Genomic DNA, 21,272 nt, shown 5'->3' on the forward strand with positions numbered 1-21,272 from the left:
GGATGTACTGCAGCTATACTGTTTATCCATGTATTTCTGTTGCCTTGAATAGATATCTGTTGAATAAATGGTTGAGTAAGTGATTATTCTCAGCACATCTTGGCTGTCCTGCCCTTTTTATTTCCCCTGCTGCTACTAGAGCCATCTAGAGCCATAGCTTTTTAAGTTATGGGTTACTTTATGATCTTCTAAGGTTGAGTCAATCTTTATATATATTTTCCATCCAGAGATGCCTTTCCTTTTCATTCTGCTTACATATTATATCCATTCTCATAACTTTATGTGTTTCCCATACATCACTGACTTCCAAATTTTTAATCTCAGGTCAGAAACTCCTCTAAGCTCCAGTTTTTCAGCCACGCTACTTACTAGATATCTCCACTTACATGTTTCTTGGGCGTCTCAAATTTACTATGGCTAAATAACAATATTTGCATCTAACCACCCAAGATGTTTCTCATCTGTTCTTTACCTGAAAATGTGGAAGTCTCTTTTGATGTTCTTATATCCCTCATCTTTCCTGCCCCAAATATCAGCAGGTCATGTTGGCTATTTGTCAATATATTTTAAACCAATGCATGCTTTATATTTGTACTATCATCATGTTTATCCAAGCCACTACCATCTATCATCTCAATCACCATAATATACCCCTAAGTGATTCACTTCTCATTTATGTCCTCTTTTCCCTATTGAAAGAAATCAGAATACATCACCTCAAACTATGCCTCTTTGACCTGAAAAACATTTTGAGCTGGACAAAATTAAGAAACAGTAAATGTAGAAAAAGCTTCCCCTTTTTTGTTTAAAGACAGAGCGTCAATACTCTTTTTTTCCTAGGGACAGGCTCACCATCCCAGAGAGAACACCAAAGGAATCTTCAAACAAATCTTATTAAACAAGACCTACCTTCCTAGTTAAGGAAGAGGGCTATCTAGTCCTAGTTGACCTACTCAAAGCTCAAACCCCTATTTCTTGTCAATTCTTCACAAATTTATTGTTTAATGTGTTAAAGGTAAAAGAGCTTCCTGTTTTAGTCACTTCTCTGGGTCTTCATTCTCTTGTGACGTTCCCATGTTGCTGGATTTTTTGTTTTAATCTGTGTGCTTCTCTCCTGATAATCTTTGTCAGTTTAAAATTTATAACCATCAGTGACCCTCAGAAAGTTGAAGAAAACCTTTTCCTCCCCTATGCCTTTTAACACATAGTAGTCAGAATGGTTTATTAACACTGCACATTTAAAGGGTAGAGTTTGGTGTTCTGACATGAAACATCCCTGAAACCATCACCACAATCACAGTAATAAACATAACCATTAGTCCCAATAGAGTTCCCTTTATAAATCTTCCCTGTTCTGACTTCCTCCTCTTTTGCTTGACCATCAGTCAACAACTGATCTATCTTCTGTCTTTAAAGATCATAAATTGATTCATTAATAGAATAATAAGTGAATTAGAGTGTGCAGTCTCATCTGGCTTTTTTCATTATTGTGAGGTTTCCCGGTGTCATTCATTGCTTAGATTTATAGTTGAGGGTGTTTTTTAAGGAACATTGTATCACTTTCTTGTTTAAAGACTTTATTATTTTCTTGTTTGTAGTGGATATTTGAGCTGTGTATGGCTGACAAATTTGTTTTAACATCTTTATAGTGTCCATAGAATTTTCCATAGTGTGAACTATATTTTTTTCTATTGCTGTTGTAACACATTAGCAAAACATAGTGGCTTAAAGTAACACAAATTTACTGTCTTACTCTTTTGGAGGTCAGAAATCTAAAATAGATCTTCAGGGCTGCATTCCTGTTGAAGATTCTAGGAGGAGCCTATTTCCTTGCCTTTCCTAGCTTTTAAAAGCTCCTCTTGTATTCCTTAGCTTGTGGTCAGTTTCTCCATCTTCAAAAGCAGCAATATAGCATAGTGTTGCCTTTCTGAATTCTCCTTCCATTCTTACATGTCTGTCTCTGTCTCTGTCTTTGTGTGTGTGTGTGTATGTATGCACATATGACTCACAGCTGTAAAGTTCCTTTTTTTAAAAAATATTCAATTCCAAGTTTGTTAACGTATACTGTAATAATGGTTTTAGGAGTAGAATTTAGTGATTCATCACTTACATATAACAGCCAGTGTTTGTTCTTTTGCATGTAATAACAAAAAATATCCACAGCTTCTGGGAATTACAATAAGAAAATCTTTGGTGGGTCATTATTTAGCTCACTACATAAGTTCTCTCAACTTAAAATAAAATTAAAATTCATTCTTCTAAGCCTTCTTATGGCTAAAATGTTAAGCATGTATCTTAGGTTCCACCAGTCAGATTCATTTAGGCAAAATCATAATTTGTGGAGAGGAACATGAGAAAATAAGAGTAAACTTGTATTTTGTTACACATGATGGGATATGTTTCCAAATTCTAAGGGGTAACAGTGGTGCAACTTCTAGAACCCAGTCCTGAACAACATCAGTGGACATTATCTTGTCTATAGAAATTAAACTGCTAGTATCAGAAGGTAGTAACAGTAAAAATTTTGTTACAGTAAATCAATATATTATCATCCAGCATTTTTTCCTAGGGAGCTCTGTTACACTCATTTATTCTGTGAGCTCTCTAAAAACATAATTCATTATTTCACTGAATAAATTAGAGACAAATTATTAATATGGATCTTTTTTCCAACCAGTAACCTCTTACTACTATGGAAACTGGTACTTAAAGTGGTTTCTAATGAACGATCCTAAAGAAAATGGTAATCTGAAATTGATTATCAGGTCTCTTTGGTCTCAGAAATGGTGCTATAATTAAATAATTGGACTTTAACCAAATCATAGAATGAAGTGGTATAATAGTTCATTATAGTATTCCCTGATTTATCTGGAAAGAAGTGTACATTGAAGGAAAAGCTTTTGAAGCATTATAATTAGCATGAGGACTATAAGAACTATGGAGTTGTGTGGGTAACTTACAGAAAATTATGAGCTTAAAATCCAAAATTTTAGCCTAACAAACTGTCACAGAATAGGAGTTTTCTATAATTTGTATAAAAAAATCTCAACTAAAATCGAAAAGGTGACATGATCAAAAGTCAACCTGAAAATGCTCCATGTTTTACTTTTTATTTAAAACATTATTTGAATTAAGACTTGGCAAATTTCACTTGTGAAGGAGAAGGAATTAGTAGGAACAGAATTTGACCCTCTGGTTTGTAATGGGACATGGGAGTGTTCAGTTTACCCAGAGTGCTCTAGGTCCCCAAACCTCCCTCATTTTCCTTTGCCATCAAAAGTAGCACCTCTTCCACTTGCTGATGAAGCTGATTCTCCTTTGCCTAATGACCCTAATGACTTCCCATGATATAGTTACTCTCCTTGGAAGGCACTTCTTACTTCCAACCCCAATGCCTTTTATTAACCTCATAACTAGAGATAATTGCCTAATAACCCATGAGGCCAATTATCAAGTCAAATCTTAGAGGAAAAAGGCTTATACCTGAAAAGAATTATGAGATTTTACAACAATCAGAAAATATGTATCTAAGAATAGATTCTGAAGACCAGACAAAAATAATTTAATTTTGATTCAGGTTAAATTTAGCCATAAAGGTACATTTACAAGACAGCTCAGAGTCAATGTTTAAACTCAAGCACCTCTTAATAGTTCTTTCTTTTCCCTCAGTATGTTGAATTAAGCATAGGCTTTTTGGTAACTTAGGAAAAATAAAGTTGTTATGTTAGAAATCTTGTGACATAATGTAAATGAAGGAATGCAAAGATTTAACTAGCCAAAACTAGAATGGATTCATCTTATGCAATTCTGCCCAACTACCACTAACCCTAATTCTATTCCTACTAGGTTCTCAGACGAGCCTTTATCAAGATATTGAAAAAGACTTCCTTGAGGGAAGGGCCAACATCTCTGAAAACCATTAACAATTATGTTCAGTAGGCTAGGAATGCTGGTGTGAGACTTTGCCACTAGAATGGACTCTCATTGTGGGAGTAACCATGTTGCAGTGCTCAAAACAGAGAAATCTCAATGTGGTTCCATAGCAGGTTCCATAGCACAAAGTTAATACACACATACAAATATTTTCTCTATCATTTATGTATTTGAAACTTTAACATCACTTACTCTATGTTAAATATCATTAGAAGCATTAAAAAAAAATAGTGCTTTGGAAGAGAGTATGTGTATTCTCTACCCTTTTGTTTTTTTCTATTCTAAGACAATAAATTCAAACAGATATTTTAATTAACCAAATCTATTTAATAAAATCATCACTATAAATTATAATAATTTGCGCACTTCTTTGCTCTAACACTGATCTGTACATTCTTAATAGAACATGAACATAGTACCATGAAAATAATTGTCATCAAATTGTGATATATATCACATGCTAATAATCTGTGTTTGTAGTTAAACAACATTTACCATCAACCTTGGGAGGAGATGGTAAAGAGAAAAATATAAATTTAAAGAAAGGTTTCTAAGGTATAGGCATCAAGTATAAAATTTGAAAAGATAATTAAAGGTAGATGTTTTGTGGGTTGTGAATAATAAGATCATGCTTAAGCCTAATTTCTTTTGGGAAGTAATACCAGGAGAAGAGTGTGGAAAGCTGTGAAAAATGAAGGCTTCAAGTAGAGAAAACTAATACAAAGATATGTGCATGAGCTGGTCACTGCTGGGGTCCATGGGTTCAATTCCATTCAGATCTTCCAAAGTGACTTGACATGAGCCTCAAAATGGTCTGTACAAGGAACAGAAGTTTCCATTCTCTTTACTTAGGGTTGTTTGTGGGTGTTAATTCCCTTACACTTCCAGGTTTGCTCTGCAGAAGGGCAGATTTCTGATTTCCTTAGGTAACCAGAAATGGAGTGCTGTTTCCAAGAAAGCTATTGGTCTCTGATCTTATCTTAATTTATACTTCCCATAACTTGGATTCCAAAGATTGTATACTCCTGGGTAGTGGTGTGGGAGAGTAGGGCATTGATTTCTTTCTTTGCCTCAGTCTCAGGAACACTCTTAAAATTATGCAGTATTCACTCAGCTGATTTTTCTTGAGTGAAAAATTAATCTAGATGCCATTAGAGTAAAATATACTTAGAAATGCATTTTCTGTTTGAATATAAAACTGGTAATTAGAGAACTTTGCATATAAAAAAGAAAACTCTTCACCTGAAATAAACCCACTGCCTGCTGTTCATTTGCATATCTTCACTTTAACAGTTAGATTCAAGCAGTCAGAATATGTTAATAGCTGCACCCATTTCATATCCTAATACAGGAAATCCAATAGCTCGATGATAGGCATATATATGCGCCTTAAAGAGAATCTCTAAAATTACTTGGCAAAGGAAAAATGTTTCTTGCAGCTCTGCACAAGTTCAGGAAGCCCTTTCAGTAGCTCCAGTGAACAGTCTATCAGCACCAGTTTTAAGCCACAGGAATGGCATCTTTCTACCACAGGCACTATGTAATCTGAATTTTAATCACCTCCTTTTCTTCCCTTGTCTAATCCTTTCTCTATCTATTCTCAAACAGCCGATCAATTTAGTTTTACCTTATAAAGAAATCTGTTACATAAGTTCTATTCTGATATAGAAAAAAAGAAATCCTGTGGCAGCTAATGAAATGTTCTTGGTTCAAATTAGGAAGTGGAAATTTAAAACTTAGTTAAATAACCTCATATGACTCCCTGTTATTATACTAAATCTCTATTTAATCTCGTCCTTCAGAGTGCCGAAGCATTACCCAGGGCATTGTTCAAAAATGAAGGTCTCCACACATCCAAAAATGTAAATTTAGTCAGTGCAGACGTGGCCTGTGTTTCAGTGTTTTTAGTAATCACAAACTGAGGACTGATGGGTAGAGGGGGGAGGAGGGAGATGGGCATGGAGGAGGGCACTTGTGGGGATGAGCACTGGGTGTTATATGGAAACCAACTTGACAATAAACTATTTGTAAAAAAAAAAAAAGAAAAGAAAGAAAAGAAACATTCTTACAAGGGAAGAAAGAGCTATTTTCAAGAATATTCACTGTAGCAATGTTTACAGTAACCTCAAGTTAGAGACAACCTAAGTGCATGTGAAGAAGGGACAGATTAAATAAACTTTGATATATGCATAAAAAATAATAATTACAAAGGTGATTTGATACCACTTTGAGAAATCCTACTCTATACTAACAAAAGACATGACTTGTATAGTATATATGTCAGTAATATAAGGGAGGTATTATTATATATCTGGATAATAAATGTAAATCAAATATTGCCAGATTTTCTGATGATTTCCTTCTCCTTGGTTCCTAAACAGATATAGCCAAAACGAGAACATAATAACTGCCAGTTGTAAATTGGAACATTGTATCCCAACTACAAAGTGTTAGCAGAAATTGCCAGATGCTAACACCTGCAAGGTTATTTGGGGTAGTATATCATGAAGTCAGTGTTTGAAATGTCTCATTGGCCCTGAATAAAATACTGTCACTCTGTTAAGATCAGCTTTTTATATCACTTGGAGATATAAAACTCCAAGTATGAAAACTTAGTGCATGCATTCAGATGACGTGCATAATATCATATATCTGATTAACCCCAACTCTGTTTTGTGTTTTATTTGTTTATTCATTTATGCATCTGCAGTTCCCGGACCTATAAAAGACTCAGTGAACGTTTGTAGTTGAATAGATGTTCACAAATCTATTTTTGGAAACCACAGTATTTACCTGATTTCCTAGGATCCAAATGGTATCTCTCTTTACTTCCTTATTTCATAGGTCATAACCATTTGTATGAGAAGCCTCTTTTGATGGGGCTGGTGGCAGCATTTCAAACTGAAGATCCCTGCTCAGTGAGATAGTTTTAACACCTCATTTCTTGAATGATATTTTGGAAAACTTCCCAGTTCTACCTCCAACACAGGTGGGCCTGGGAAAAGATGCGTCTGTCAACAGAGCTCTGTTAGTACTTCTGCTTCTGTCAGGGAGTCCACTGTTGCATTTCCTTTCCCTTCTTAGCTATTCAATACCCAAGCATTGGCTGTTGGCTGATGAACTGCTGGCTTTCAGTGTGAGCTGCCATCCAGACCGAACACACATGTCTCAGCTGCCTACACTGTGGAGATGCACACTGCAACTATTCTCTGTAAGAGGAATAATTAGTGGCAGTCATTTTAAAGAGTCACACTTACTCCAAGTGAAAGAATGAGTGTCCCATTGTGTTTGAACCCATAATTTTTTTTCTTTTTTTTTTTTTTTTGAACCCATAATTTTAAGAGACTCAAGTTCACTTTTTTTTTAAAGAATGCTTCACCTCTGTATGGTGGAAGGTGGCTTAACAACTGGAAACATACATTTGGTATATAATGGCCAGCATGTCGAATACACAGAAACCGAGCATTTTGATTTAGATGGTTAAATGGGCTACATTTTATTCCTCAGCCTTTCAGTATGAGTTCAGTAAAATACTCATGTGAAAGAGTTTCCCAAATAAAGGACATCTCATTCTTTAGTATTTCAGTGTATTAATATTAGTTTAATAAAAGCACATTTGTTATAGTTGCATCACAATTGTTTATCAGCAATGAAATAAAAATATGTTTTACACTGATATGTGTCTAAGAAATAATTAGAAGAACCAACTAGATACCCTGTGTTTTAGAATCCACTTAAGGTTTAAGTTTTTTTATCTATCTTTTTTGCTCCTATTTCCCATTTATTATAGATTTATTTGATTATATATGTTGCATGAAGATAGAAACTAAATTAAAAATTAAAATGCATTTCAAGTATGGACTTTTTACTGATTTTCTTTACTAATTAGACACTATTTAACATGTAATGCAGTATTCACCTTTGAGAAAGGTGAATCAAATCAGTTTCTCAATGTACTCTGACAAATTCAAAGAATTATTTAAAAAATAGAGACAACAAAATTGCACATTCCTGAAAGTGATTTATATTTCTTTTGGCTTTGTCACAGTGAAACTATCCTGTTTTCTTTTTAATTTAGAGTTTATACAATTTGAAGTAACTATAATAATTTTGATTTGGTATAAATCATGTGTGTTAAACTTTTTGACAACTTCTATACAAATGGCCAAATCTTATGAAATTATTTTTCGGTTTTAATTCTAAAAATTAATTGAAAGAATTATGCCAAAATATTCCAACACAAGTTGAAATAAAGTGGAAAAAGAAACAGATTTTTTAAAAGAACATTTCTATTTAAGTTGATATTAAGAAATAATATCATTTCACCAACCTATTATAATGCTGAGATATAAAAGAGGCCTGTTATCTATAAGGAGGCAGATGCTCCTGAATTAATTCATGTACATCACTGGGAATTTGCTCTTTAGGTGAAATAAGATTTATCATATTAGGTATAAGGCAGAAATATTTTTTAAAAGCCCCATGTAATTTTTTAGGCTTTTATAAGTAAAAAGTTGGGAAAGGCAGAATGACTCTTAATTAAACATTCTTGTTATATTTGTTCTATAAAAGATTTCAGCGTCTTCAATTTTAATATTATTTTAATAAATTATATTTAGGTAAAAATAAAAGAAGTTGGAAGATAAGTAAAGCATGTTTAGGAAATTTAATATCTATTGAATAAAATATCACATAGAAAAATAGAACTATACAAATTAGAAACTATTCTACACACTAATACTAATGTGTTCAGCCTGTGCTAGAACCAACATAGTACCCCATATTCATTGATTTATAATCTAATTGGAGAGATAGGATAAAAATTTATTAAAAATAAATTAAAATTTTGTATTCAAGTAACAGCATTTTTGGTACAGGCTAACGCCATCCTAGTATATACTACCAAAACTAATATACTGCTACTCAGTGAAGAGTCACTCTTACCCACTGAAAAGTAAGAGTGCTAAAATGGCTTCACAGAAGCCATTGGAGGCTGGAGGATTGTTGGAATTGGAGTAAAGAGAAGCAAGGGCATTTCGGAGATAGGATAGAATGCAAGTATGTGGGGGGAAACTTAATAGGATTATAGAAATAGTAAAACTGACATGACCACATGTATCTAACTAATTCTTTACTCTAAAGCTTCTTTTAGATATAAGATATGAAGTCACACAGGAAGAGACCAATACATACAGATTCTATGAATTAAGAAAACAAAGATGTTTTTGCACAGAGTATTTCAGAAATAGGAGATTGACTTTTCTCTGTTTCATGAAACAGTGGTCTGGAATGAGCCTTAGAATGTTGTCAGATCTGCTATCTGAATTCCAATCATTACGTAGAAAAAGCACCATTAATCTGAAATTGCTGTCAATTTTACCTTCAGAATGCACCACCCAGTTTTATATATTCCTTCTTTTCATTCAAAGTCAAAATTAAAGGACAATCAGAATGACAGTTAAAAGGAGTATCTTCTGTTTCCTCCTTCTAAGTCATCTTTGTCCAGCAGCAAACTATTTTCATTAAGCTTTTAAAGATATTCCTATCCTCAAATATTATCATCATAAATAAATAAAATACTCTCCTTCTTCTTATTCTATGTAGACAATATTCTCCCTCTATTGCTTTACCTTCATAATTTTCTTTTCTATTTTCTTCTATTTTCAAGGTGTTAAAAAGTTATTTTTCACAAAATGTCATTTTATGGTACTGAGAGTTCACAGGTGTTGAAAATCAAAAAGTAAGGAAGTAGGAAATGAAGGTAAACAAACGTTATAAGAGGAAACACAATTTTTTCTCTATGCTGTTCATTTTAATAATAATTCAAAATCATTTGCTGTAGCTAACCAGGTTGTTCCTAAATATAGCAACCCAAATTAAAGGAATTTGAGAATAGTAACAAAGCGAGAGATAGACAAGAATGAGAAAGATAACGAGAGAAATTTTAATTGAAATCTTGTTTATATCCTTCTAATGCTTAAGTTAAACACACTGTACTAATTCTGTCTTATTAGATACACAAAGCAATTTCCTAAAATGCAACAAAGAAAGTGAAATATCCCTCATTAAAAATATCTGTTAATGGAGTGCCTGAGTGGGTCAGTCAGTTGACCAGGCTCTGTACTATGCATGGAGCCTGCTTAAGATTCTCTCTCCCTCTCCCTCTACTCCTCCCCTGCCCCACCCTGCAATAGAATCTCTTAGTTAATATAGGCTCTTTCTCTGATTAACAAAGAAAAAGAAAAGTTCTCAAATGTCTAGAGCTGGAAGAAATAGAAGAGATTACCTGGTCAATCTTGAATTTTAGAGAAAAAGAAAAAGAAGGAGAAGGATTAGGAGGAGAAGGAGAGGAAGGGGGAGGAGGAGAAGGAGGAATAGGAGGAGAAGAAGGAGAAGGAAAAGGAGAGGGAAAGGAAGAAGAAGAAGAAAGGAAAGGAGGGAGAAGGGCATAGGAGGAGGGGGGTGAAAGGGAGAGGAGGAAGGAGGTGGGGAGAAAGAGGAGGAAGCAGTAACAGCAGCAGCAGCCTAAAACATTTGTATCTTTTCCAAGAAAAGTCATATAATGTAAAGCTTAAAAATTTTAAGATGATATAACTATATCCCATATATCTATAGGTACAGACTATCTATCTATCTATCTATCTATCTATCTATCTATCTATCTATCTATCTATCATCTATCAATCATCTATCATCTTTTATCTCTATCCATCTACATCATTTAACTATCTATTGAATCCACATTTCCATTTTAGTGCTCTTTCTAATATATCCAAACTCACTTTTTACTCAAAGCGATACAGTTAATCTAATATGCAATATCTCACACAAATGTAAAAAAGGAAGAAGGAGGAAGAGAAAGAGGGGAAGGGAGAAGTGAAGAGAAGGAAGAGGAGGAGAAAAAAGGAAGGGAGGAGGGAAAGGAGGAAGGGAGGAAAAAAGCAAAGGAGGAAGGAAAAATAAAAGAAATAAAGGAATGGAAGTTTTTAAAAATCCTTTAAGTGTTCTAAGGAAATGTGAGAGACATTCTATTATATTTGCTTACTATGAAGAGCTTTTTGAAATGTCATGTCCAATGAAAATATTTAATACAGAAAAGTATCTGGTAGGAGGGGCCAAGTCTTCACTCGTATTTCTACATTTCTTGTGATAACTTTTGCCCTAGAATAAAAGGCATTTTTAAGGATGCTTATATAGCTTCCATCTGGTTTGCTCTGCATCACCCCTATGGGACTTGGTGGGGAGACCAGGAGAACTAATGAAAACCTGGAACTCATGGTATATGATATTCCATAGGTAATAGTTCTTTGCCTCTGACCCAGAAATCCTATTTCCTCTGCTGTCATCTATAACACTGTGGCAGGGTAAATTTTTAGCTTGCAAGTATGATAAAGACTTAAACCCTTTACAGTTTCTGATTGAAAACTACTCTTTTGGGGAAGATTAGAACGAGGATCTTGTAGAGATGCAGTTGGGATACAAGATGAATCGCCATTATCCTTTTTGATGAAATGAAACTGATTAATTTACCGTACAGTCCAATATGGCCAAATTGCTTTATTACTTCAGCTGATGAGTGATGTGCATAAGGCATATCTTTCTTGAAACTATCATGCATTTTACCCAGATAATGGGCAAGCTTGTTTTTTGATGTTCCTGGGGTTTAGGGTAGACCTTCAGCCTCCAAATTTTTCAATTTGTGCCATTTATTAGCACTACAGTTGTTCTAGAATCGAGCATCCAGTTGAGAGTAATTGGTAACTAGATTGACTGAACCTGCTGTCACCCATGTACCTGCTTTTTACAGCAAGACTGCAGATGTTAGAATATTATTTGTCAAGCACACAGTGAGATAAAGAATCTGGAGATGCTATTTTTTCATGCCACAAAAATTAGAGAGGATATGCTAAAAAGATAATATACTGTGCAGCTGGGTCAATCTTCCAGGCCAAAATGGAATGTCAAAGTGTCAGTTGTGATAATTATAAGATACATTATGATTAAATGGACTTCCATCTGGAGCTCTGGCAGAAGAATTATGCCTTGAGAAATTATGCCTTGAGAGATATAACTCAAAGGGCTGATGGCACTTGGTACTGAGTAACCTCTGAACACACTCAATTGGCTATATAGCAGAATTCAGATTGATGGTCACTGACCAAATTTGGCACTCTGCTGAGATATTACTATGATAGGCATATCTTAATCAACTGTTACAAATATAAGATAAGGTCCTCCAGATAAGGTTAATAACTGAGAGTGTTTAAAACTTGGGATGTGTACTTTTAATTTAATATTTAACTTAGTCCTAAACAATATTTTCTATTCCCTCAATTAGAGCCATCACTATTTATTCCCCTAACCTTCAACAATTGTAGCAATTCTTTCAAATAAAATACTCATATTTCTTGTACTGAAATGACATTGATGTGATCCTACCTCCACTAACCACTTAATATAATCTTAATGAAATTTGTATTCCAAGTTGGAGACAGTTAAAAAAATTAATGAATAATTTCAATCAATAATATATACTACACACATATCAGTCCCAGAATATTTTATTGAATTTGATACACATGATATAAATTTTATGGATGCTCATATTAAAATTCTCATAGACAACTTAGGGGTACATAATAAATGTGTTTGAAAAAAACAAATGTGTTTGGAGAATGAGATAATGGGGGCATATGTGATTTCAAATTACAATATTCAATATATATTGAATATTATCTGTAGTGGTTTATTGAGTAGTGCATGAAGAGTCAAATGATAACTTAAATACAAACTTTAAAATACATGAAAATGTATAAGTTTATCTCTGAACACTATTGTTATATATTATTTTCTCAGCTAGAAGGCTTAATTTTAGATATAACTTTAATATGGAAGATATTGCATTAAAAGATGGCCACATAGAATTTTAGAAACCACTGAACATCAATTGCATCAATAGGACTGTCGTTTAATGAAAAGGAAAATACTTATTTATACTAACTCCTAGTATCCTCACTAAAAACGTGTTTTAAGAAGTCAGTCTGCTCTTGTCTTTGCTTTGTTAGTTTCATAGGAAAGTATAAAAGTATTAAACTTATATAATTTACTGCATCCCTTTTCTTTCTGAGTACTGGATAAATATTTTATACAAGTCTACCTATTTCAAACAGCTTTATAAAATCTTGTTAAAACTGAGATATAAACTCTAACATATTACATCTCATTGTGAAAATTAAAACTATTATTTTTTCAGTTTTATTGAAGTATAATTGACAAAGTTGTGAGTTATTTAAAGTGAAAATCATGATTGGGGCAGCTGGTGGCTCAATTGGTCAAATGTCTGACTCTTGATTTAGGTTCGGGTCATGATCCTATGGTTTGTAAGATTGAGTACCATGTCAGGCTTTGCACTGCCAGTGTGGACCCTGCTTGGGATTCTCTCTCTCTCTTCCTCCCTCTCTGCTCCTCCCCTGCTTGTGCTCTCTAAATATATGTATGTATATATATATATATATATATATATATATACACATTTATATTTATATAAAATAAAGTGAACATCATGATAACTTGATATTTATATACATTTTGCAAGGATTATCCCATTTAGTTAATTAACACATTCATCACCTCACATAGTTATCATTTTTTTGTGTAAGAACATTTAAATTCTACTTCCTTAACAGATTTTAATTATACAACACAGTGTTATCAACTATAGTCACTATATTATACATTACATTCTCAGACCTGAATCATCTCATAGCTGAAATTTGGAGTCCTTTGATTAACCTCTCCCTAATTCCCCTACTCCCAACCCATGGCAACCACTTTTCTACTCTCTGTTACTATGAGTTTGACTTTTTTTAAGGTTCCACATATAAGTGATATTGAAGAGTATGTTTCTTTCTTTGTCTGGCTTATTATATCTCAGTATAATACTCTCAAGATCCATCCATGTTGTAATAAGTGGCAGGGATTTTTTCTTTCTCATGACAATAATATATCATTGTGTATAAGTATCTCACATCTTCTTTATTCATTCATGCATTGACAGACATTTAGGTTGTTTCCATACCTTGGCTATCATAAATAATGTTACAATGAATGTGGGAGTACAGATACACCTTGAGATAATGGTTTTGTTTTTTTCCCCCTTTGAATATATACGCAGAAGTAGAATTACAGAATCATATGGTAGTACCATTGATTGATTGATTGATTGAGGAAACTTCATACTATTTTCCATAATGGTTGCACCAATTTACATTCCCACTCACAGGGTACAAACATTTGCATAACATCCCATGTGTAATAAGCTAATATACATAACTAATTTACTTTCTAGATGTTTATATTTCTTCTTTATCTCTTCATTACTTAAATTAGAGATTGGATTTGATTTTTACTGATTGTGACATCTTGCTTTTATTCTCTATTTTTCTTCTTGCACATTGCATTCCACTTGAAGAATGTGGAAATCCACTGACAGATGAAAATGACAAACTGTATCAAGGGATTGGCTTTTTTATAAACAGTTCTTAAGTATCTTCTTTTTTTTTTTTTTCCACTGCTTTCTTTGGATATATGCTTTCTCCTCAGTGCATCCATTTATTAAAAGGCACCTTTCCCTATCCTTTATATTAAATTTTTACTTTGTTCTTTTGAATTTAGTTCTCTTTTCTTTGCTGATTTTCTAAAGCTTGTAAGAAATGCTGGCGATATGGAAATGAGGTCTGGCAGAGGGGTGTGAGATCTCTTGCTACCCAAAGATATAAAATAGATAAGGCCATGAAACAAAATGTCCTTCTGGGTATTGGCAATTGTAGTGAGACTTTTATAGCAGTTATTAGCCTCTAAGTACAAAGACTATTTTGTGATTGTGCAGCTGTTCCAACAGATTGTCTTCTTCAGTGAAGGAAGTGATAAGAAGTTGGTATTTGTAAAGTGAAATCTGAATTTAATTATTTCTTAATTAAGAAAATGTTGTTCCATGTTACCAAAGCTCAATACAAGAAAATAGAATCAAATAGCTAAAGAGATTTAAAAAGAAAAAAAAAAAAAAAGCAACACAATATGAAGCAAAATGTGGAAAGTACATGTCAGCGAAGATAAAGAACAATGAGAGATTTAAAGAGAGACCTGACAGAAGATAAGTTATATCAGGTGCAAAACTCGTCATTTCGTTTTATTGCTTTTCTGACATTAATTATAAATGACAGTTGACCTGTCAGCTAAGTACAGTGTTCATAGAGACTGTAAGAAAGTTTTAGATCCTCCAATAACTCGACTGGGAACAAAGCATAAAATCAAGTTAATTTTAGGAAGACTACATTATAAATAATGGCAATAGAACTAATCAGCTATTCAAAACATTTTACAAACATTTGCTAATTAATCCTTGCACTGTTGATAAATAATGCTTTCATTTACCAAGGTACAGAAAGAAACAACCCATGTTACTAAATTTGCAAAGTTTCCAAATTTTAGGGAGTACTAAAGCCTTCCTCTTTTATTCTTCATGTCTTCATGATATGAAAAACACACATAGTTGGACTCCAAAAATATATATAATTGATGAGTTTTTTTTCATTACAGAAGAAGTACTTTATAAGACTCAGTATAAAAATAGGGAGAAAAATCTGCAGCCTATAATCTTTGAATTCCCATCTCCCCATCTCTTGACCTTCCCAAGTCCAAATTAGATTGTGTCTTACTCAGGTAATTTATTAGCAACCTGATCATTCCTTGTCTATAATTTATATCAATTTATAATTTTGTTTTTACTTGAGATTATTTTATTATCAAATGTTTCCCCTATTAGAAATTACAATCTATGAAAGGACCAGGTTTATTTCATTCAGCATATAGTAGGTGCTAAATAAATATTTATTAAAGAAATAGCTCACCCAAAGACAAATGCAGATATTACCTTTGTACAAGGTGAGATTCTTGGGTGCACTAAAACAGAAAATATACCTTATTAGTGTGTTTGCACTCAGAGTATTTAAGCAAATATGAATATGTGCATATATTTCAAAATCAAGGAGAAAAAAGCAAAATGATTTAAAAATATTTTTAAACCCTCATTCCATTCCTGTATTCTAAAATGAATAACTTGAACCAAACTAAATACATTATTTTGCTTCTTGTTCCTCAGTGGTGGAAGAGGGTACTCAATTTTGAAAGGAAACTTCAAAGGTCATAGAGTAACAATAACTATCATTGTGCCCTTATCACATTCCGTTAAACATTCATAATTGGAAACACAAAAAAGCAGGTATTATTAGTATGCCTGTTTCATATTTTTAGAGAGTTAGGTAGCTAGTCAGTAATGAAGATGTCTGTCTTTGCTAGGGAGTATATCTTCTACAATACATTATCTGAAATTATTACAAATAATTTTCATAGAATAAGCAATCCCATTTCTTTTGATAGGAGATTTCTAACAGATATAAGAGAGATAATTGACAGGTCTAGGTCTGACCAGTGGGAGAGATTTTATGGTCAGTATTGGTCATAAGTACAAGAAGCTGGTCATTTTAATGATTATGTACAACCATGATAATAAGTGTAAGGTTTAATTGGACTTGCCTCTCAGTGAGGACAATTATTCCATATTTGTAGCAATATCTACATTTCAAGCATATTTCCAGCACCTACACATCCCTAGAAGCAAATACCACTCCCCCATCTCATTTCCCCAAAGATGTCGACAAGTAGAACTTCAATATTCCTTGGAACTATCCCTACATGATCAGTGTCCTCCTAAAAGACAGATTCCATCTGTTTGTTTTATAAAGATATGATTAATCAATCACTTGATTGTAGAATTTATTTCTGCTGAGTCATAGCCAAACTTCTCTCTCTGCTTTTTATCTCTGTTGAGCACACTGCCATCACCAACCTCTGCAGGAGATACTTTAGAAAGCCCAGTATAATAATCCTTTTTTTCCCCAAAACCTTGCTTTCCCCACTCTTTTGAGGGTGAAGGAGAATTTCTGAATATAATATGACAAAGAGCAGCTTTTCCTAGAGCATAAAAATGATGGCTTATATCAAATGCTTGTCTGTTAAACACTGGTCCAATCAACATATAGTTTTTTTAAAAAATCAGGAAATGTTGAGATAATTCAAAGAAGACCAAAATACAATATCAATGTAATTATAATGTTCAAGTACTGAAGAAGTTAATTGCTCCTCGATGGTGTTTGAAACATAAATAGGAATTACTAAATAAACATTTCTTTCTCTAGGAGCACCTGGGGTAAGATGCTGACACAGCTAAGAGAAACAATACCTATGTTTTGAGGGATTATGTCACAAAATTATCCTTAGATTGAGATGTTAAAAGAGATGGGCACAGGATTATACTGAGATTTAGAGTTTCTTTGCAATATAGAAAGACAGTAACACTTTCCTCAATAAAAAGGGGGGAAAGACTTTATTTTTTACTTCTCCCCTTCATGTCAACTACATCTCACCAAACTATAGTGTTTCCTCTTCTTTAGTAATAGTAAAATATGTAGAAAAAGGAAAGATTCTACAGTTTTCATAGAGAAAGGAACAGTGAATTCCATAAAATACAGATTAATGTCATTATTCCCCAGAAAAATTGTAGAATTGTTTATTAAATGGAAGATATGTAGAAATTGAGAGACATGGAAAAACTGAAAAATAAAAAGAAAAGAAAAAAATAGAAATGGTCATATGCTTTCTCAAAGGAAGCCAAGCAACTTTTATCACCTTTCCTTTTTTTTTTTTTTTTTACTATTCAGTGCATTATCATATCCTTAGAACAAAAGAATGCTTTATTTAGGTACACTGTTTCAGAAATCTTTATGCTTTTGTGCATAGTTTGTATACTATACAAATGCACAAATAAGTATACTCTTAACTTGTTAAAAGGCTTTATGTAAAAAGTACCCTTGAGGTTGACATTAACCTGAGGAGATCTCTGGTAAATGTATTTGTTCTATCATAATGAATGTATTCATCAATGTCTTAAATTGAAAATACACAAAACATGATTCTCAAATTTTCATATTTTTTTAAAACCAACGAACATTTATTAATTTATTACATTACTAGATCAAAAATGAGTAGGACACAGTTTCTACCCTTGAGACACTCACAGTCTAGTAGGAAGACATAAATAAATAACTACCCTAAAATATGAAAAGTGCTATAAAGAATGCTTATGTCAATGATTCAAAGAGAAACCTAATGCATTCAATGACAGAAGTGATGTATTGATTATTTTAATTTCAATATGCGTTAGCAGCATGATGATTGCCACACACACAAACAAAACTTAGCCTGGATTTGTGTATATTTAATGCTCAGGAATGAAGAAGAGAATCATACTACAATACAAATTAAAGTTTTAACCACATCTGGACTGTCACTCAGCTATCATGTATCGGCTTCTAGTAGAGAAATGGATGTCACAGGAATAGAAGGTTCAGCATAGAGAATATAGTCAATGGTATTGTATTATTATTGTACAGTAACAGATAGTCACATTTGTGGTGAGCACAGTATAACATATACATTTGTTGAATCACTATGTTATATACCTGAAACTAGTGTAACATTGTTTGTCAACTATACTTCAATTTAAAAAAAACAGGTATGTTTAAAAATTGGTAGACAAAACTACATAAGACAATTCTAGGAATGATATCCATGATAATAAAAATCGATGGTATTGTCAAATTGAAATATGTTGAAAAGAATGTGATGTGATTTTCAGATATTTTAAGAATTGCCACATTAAAAAATCCATGTACTTCCAATGAGTAGAGCTAAGATGCTCTGTTACATCACAGAAAGGAAATTCCTGTTATAACACAAAGACCAGTTTTTCAATCATTAGAACTATTCAGAAATCGAAGAGGCTTCTCCTAAATTTGCTCTTTCTGACTATACTCAACTTAGAGGTGACAAAAGAACTGTCAGAGTTGTTACAGTATAGATTGATGCATTGGATGAGTGGGTGGGTGAACTGGGTGACCTCACGTTATTTTTAAAGCTCATCTGTCTCTGTTTCTCTTTTTCATACAAATCCACCTGCACACATATATGCACACACATGAATTCTTTCAATCTCTCTTATGGATTCTCTCACAATTCACATACACACTTAAAAATTCACACACATGTTGTGTGTGTTTATGTAAACAGAAAAGACAAAGCTATCTAAATTCTTTAGAGCAATCTTTATTTGAAACAGGATGACGGGGGAAAAGCATTTACAATAGAGTCTATCAACAAAGACACATTATCCAGTGATTACATTTGACAGAAAGTATGTGCATAAGAGATTACTGTAATGATCTTCTTAATCTTTGAAACTGGAACTATTTTTAAGCAGAAGAAAATAGGACTTCTACATCAGTAGCTTATAATGTTACCAGCTAATCTGTATTACTACAGGTTTGGACTTTCATTTTCACCTGGTTCATATAAGGAGGCCCCTTGTCAATATCCCCAGTACAGAACCAATTTCTTCCTCTCTTATTTCTATGTGCAACCTTGTTTTTCATTTGCTTATTTCTTTTTTGTTTGTTTGTTTATTCATTTGAGAGAGAGAGAGAGAGAGAGAGAGGAGTGACAGAGGGGCAGAGAGAGGAGAGAGAGAATCCTAAGCCAACTCTGCGCTGTCAGTGCAGAGTCTGATGAGGGGCTCAGTCTCACAGATCTCATGAGATCATGACCTGAGCAGAAATCAAGAGTCAGACACTTAACCAGTTGAGCCACCCAGACACCCTCATTTGCTTATTTCTTTACTTGATTTTAAATTTGTGTCTGAGTTCTGAAATTTGAGTTCAGCTTAGTTGGCTATTTTTTTTTTTTTTTAAGAACCCAACCATGCTTTGTTTTCCAGTCTGTTATTCTCAAATATTTCTTTCAGTTTTAGATTGCTGGTGATGCATGTATATCCATCCCACTTACCAGTTGATGGGCTTTCCTGGAACTGATTTCCTATCTTTGTATCTTTATTTTGGACTCTGCTGATCTCCCTACAACTCTTGAACCATTTTTTAAAGTTGGACTTATGTTTAAAGTCTCTGGTGTTGGCCTCCTACCACAAATTGAGATATATTTACAACATTATTATTTTTAATGGAAATAATCTTGTCCTTACAAAAATTGAAGGCTCATCATGTATGAGGCACTAGGACAGTTCTTTGAGAAACATCTCATTGACTTCTCATAGAGCCATCCTATGAACTAGATTTTAAAATCTCCATTTTAAAGACAATGACTAAACTCCAAATAAAATTTCTGTTAACGTCTTATACTCATTCAGTATTCAAGATAGGAACTGAACTCAAGTTATATATTTTAAAGTCAAGTAATTTGTTAAAAAAATTAAAATAGAAATATTCCTCTTGAATTTGAAAGCTTAGATGCCCATCAAGGTAAAAAAAAAATCATAGATAAGCATAAGAAAAATTAATACAATAGTTCAAACATAAAAATGGAATGACCAATGTAATATAAAATCTAAGGGAACAGGAATAATTTATTAGGTCAGAAATGTAGAATGAAGAATTTAGATATTAAAAATATTCATAATTACAAGAGACCAGAATATGAAAGAATATTAAAAGATATGAAAGAATGTGACATGTAAATTAAGAGTATTTTAAGATCCCTTGTAATTTGGCTTTCTTTGTTATCACTAAGTAATCCATACATTTATCAGTTATTTTTATATCAATTAGCCAAGTATGTAAGTTAACATTATTTTAATTGTAAATGGCATGTGCCGAAATGTGAAATTGACTGAGATTAAGTAGGACTGAAGAAGCAAAGGTCTTCTCACATAGAAAGTAATTTTCATATGCTAAGGAAAGAAACATTTTTGCTATTTTCTGTAGTACTTAAGGACTTGGACGCTTATGCCTGTTGAAGCTGAGCATTAGAAAACTCGGTATGAAAAAGTGAGAATATTAGTTTGTGTTTGTTTCAATTTGTAATTTTTCTGTGAGGTCTTAATAGAAAGAGACAAGCGTACCTGAAAACTAGTAACTATTAGCATACATGATTTTATTTTTTAAAGACGTTAGGAGTATTACTTTTTATTAGGTAAGACTATGGTAACAAATGGTCCTTAAATTTTAGTGTCACACATTAGCAAATATTTGCATCTGACTCATGTGGTATGTTGGCTATCTGTTGGCTGCAGCTTTGTGACTCTAATTCGTTTATCCATTAACTTAGGATCCAGACTAGAGGTGTAGCCTTGACCTTGGCTGTGGAAACAGAGATGTGAATAAGGCATGAAATGACTTTTAAATCTACTGCTTGGATGTGGGCTACCTTACTTC

Source organism: Crocuta crocuta, unplaced genomic scaffold (genome assembly GCF_008692635.1).
Source record: "Crocuta crocuta isolate KB4526 unplaced genomic scaffold, BGI_CrCroc_1.0 scaffold1016, whole genome shotgun sequence".
Classification (NCBI taxonomy): domain Eukaryota; kingdom Metazoa; phylum Chordata; class Mammalia; order Carnivora; family Hyaenidae; genus Crocuta; species Crocuta crocuta.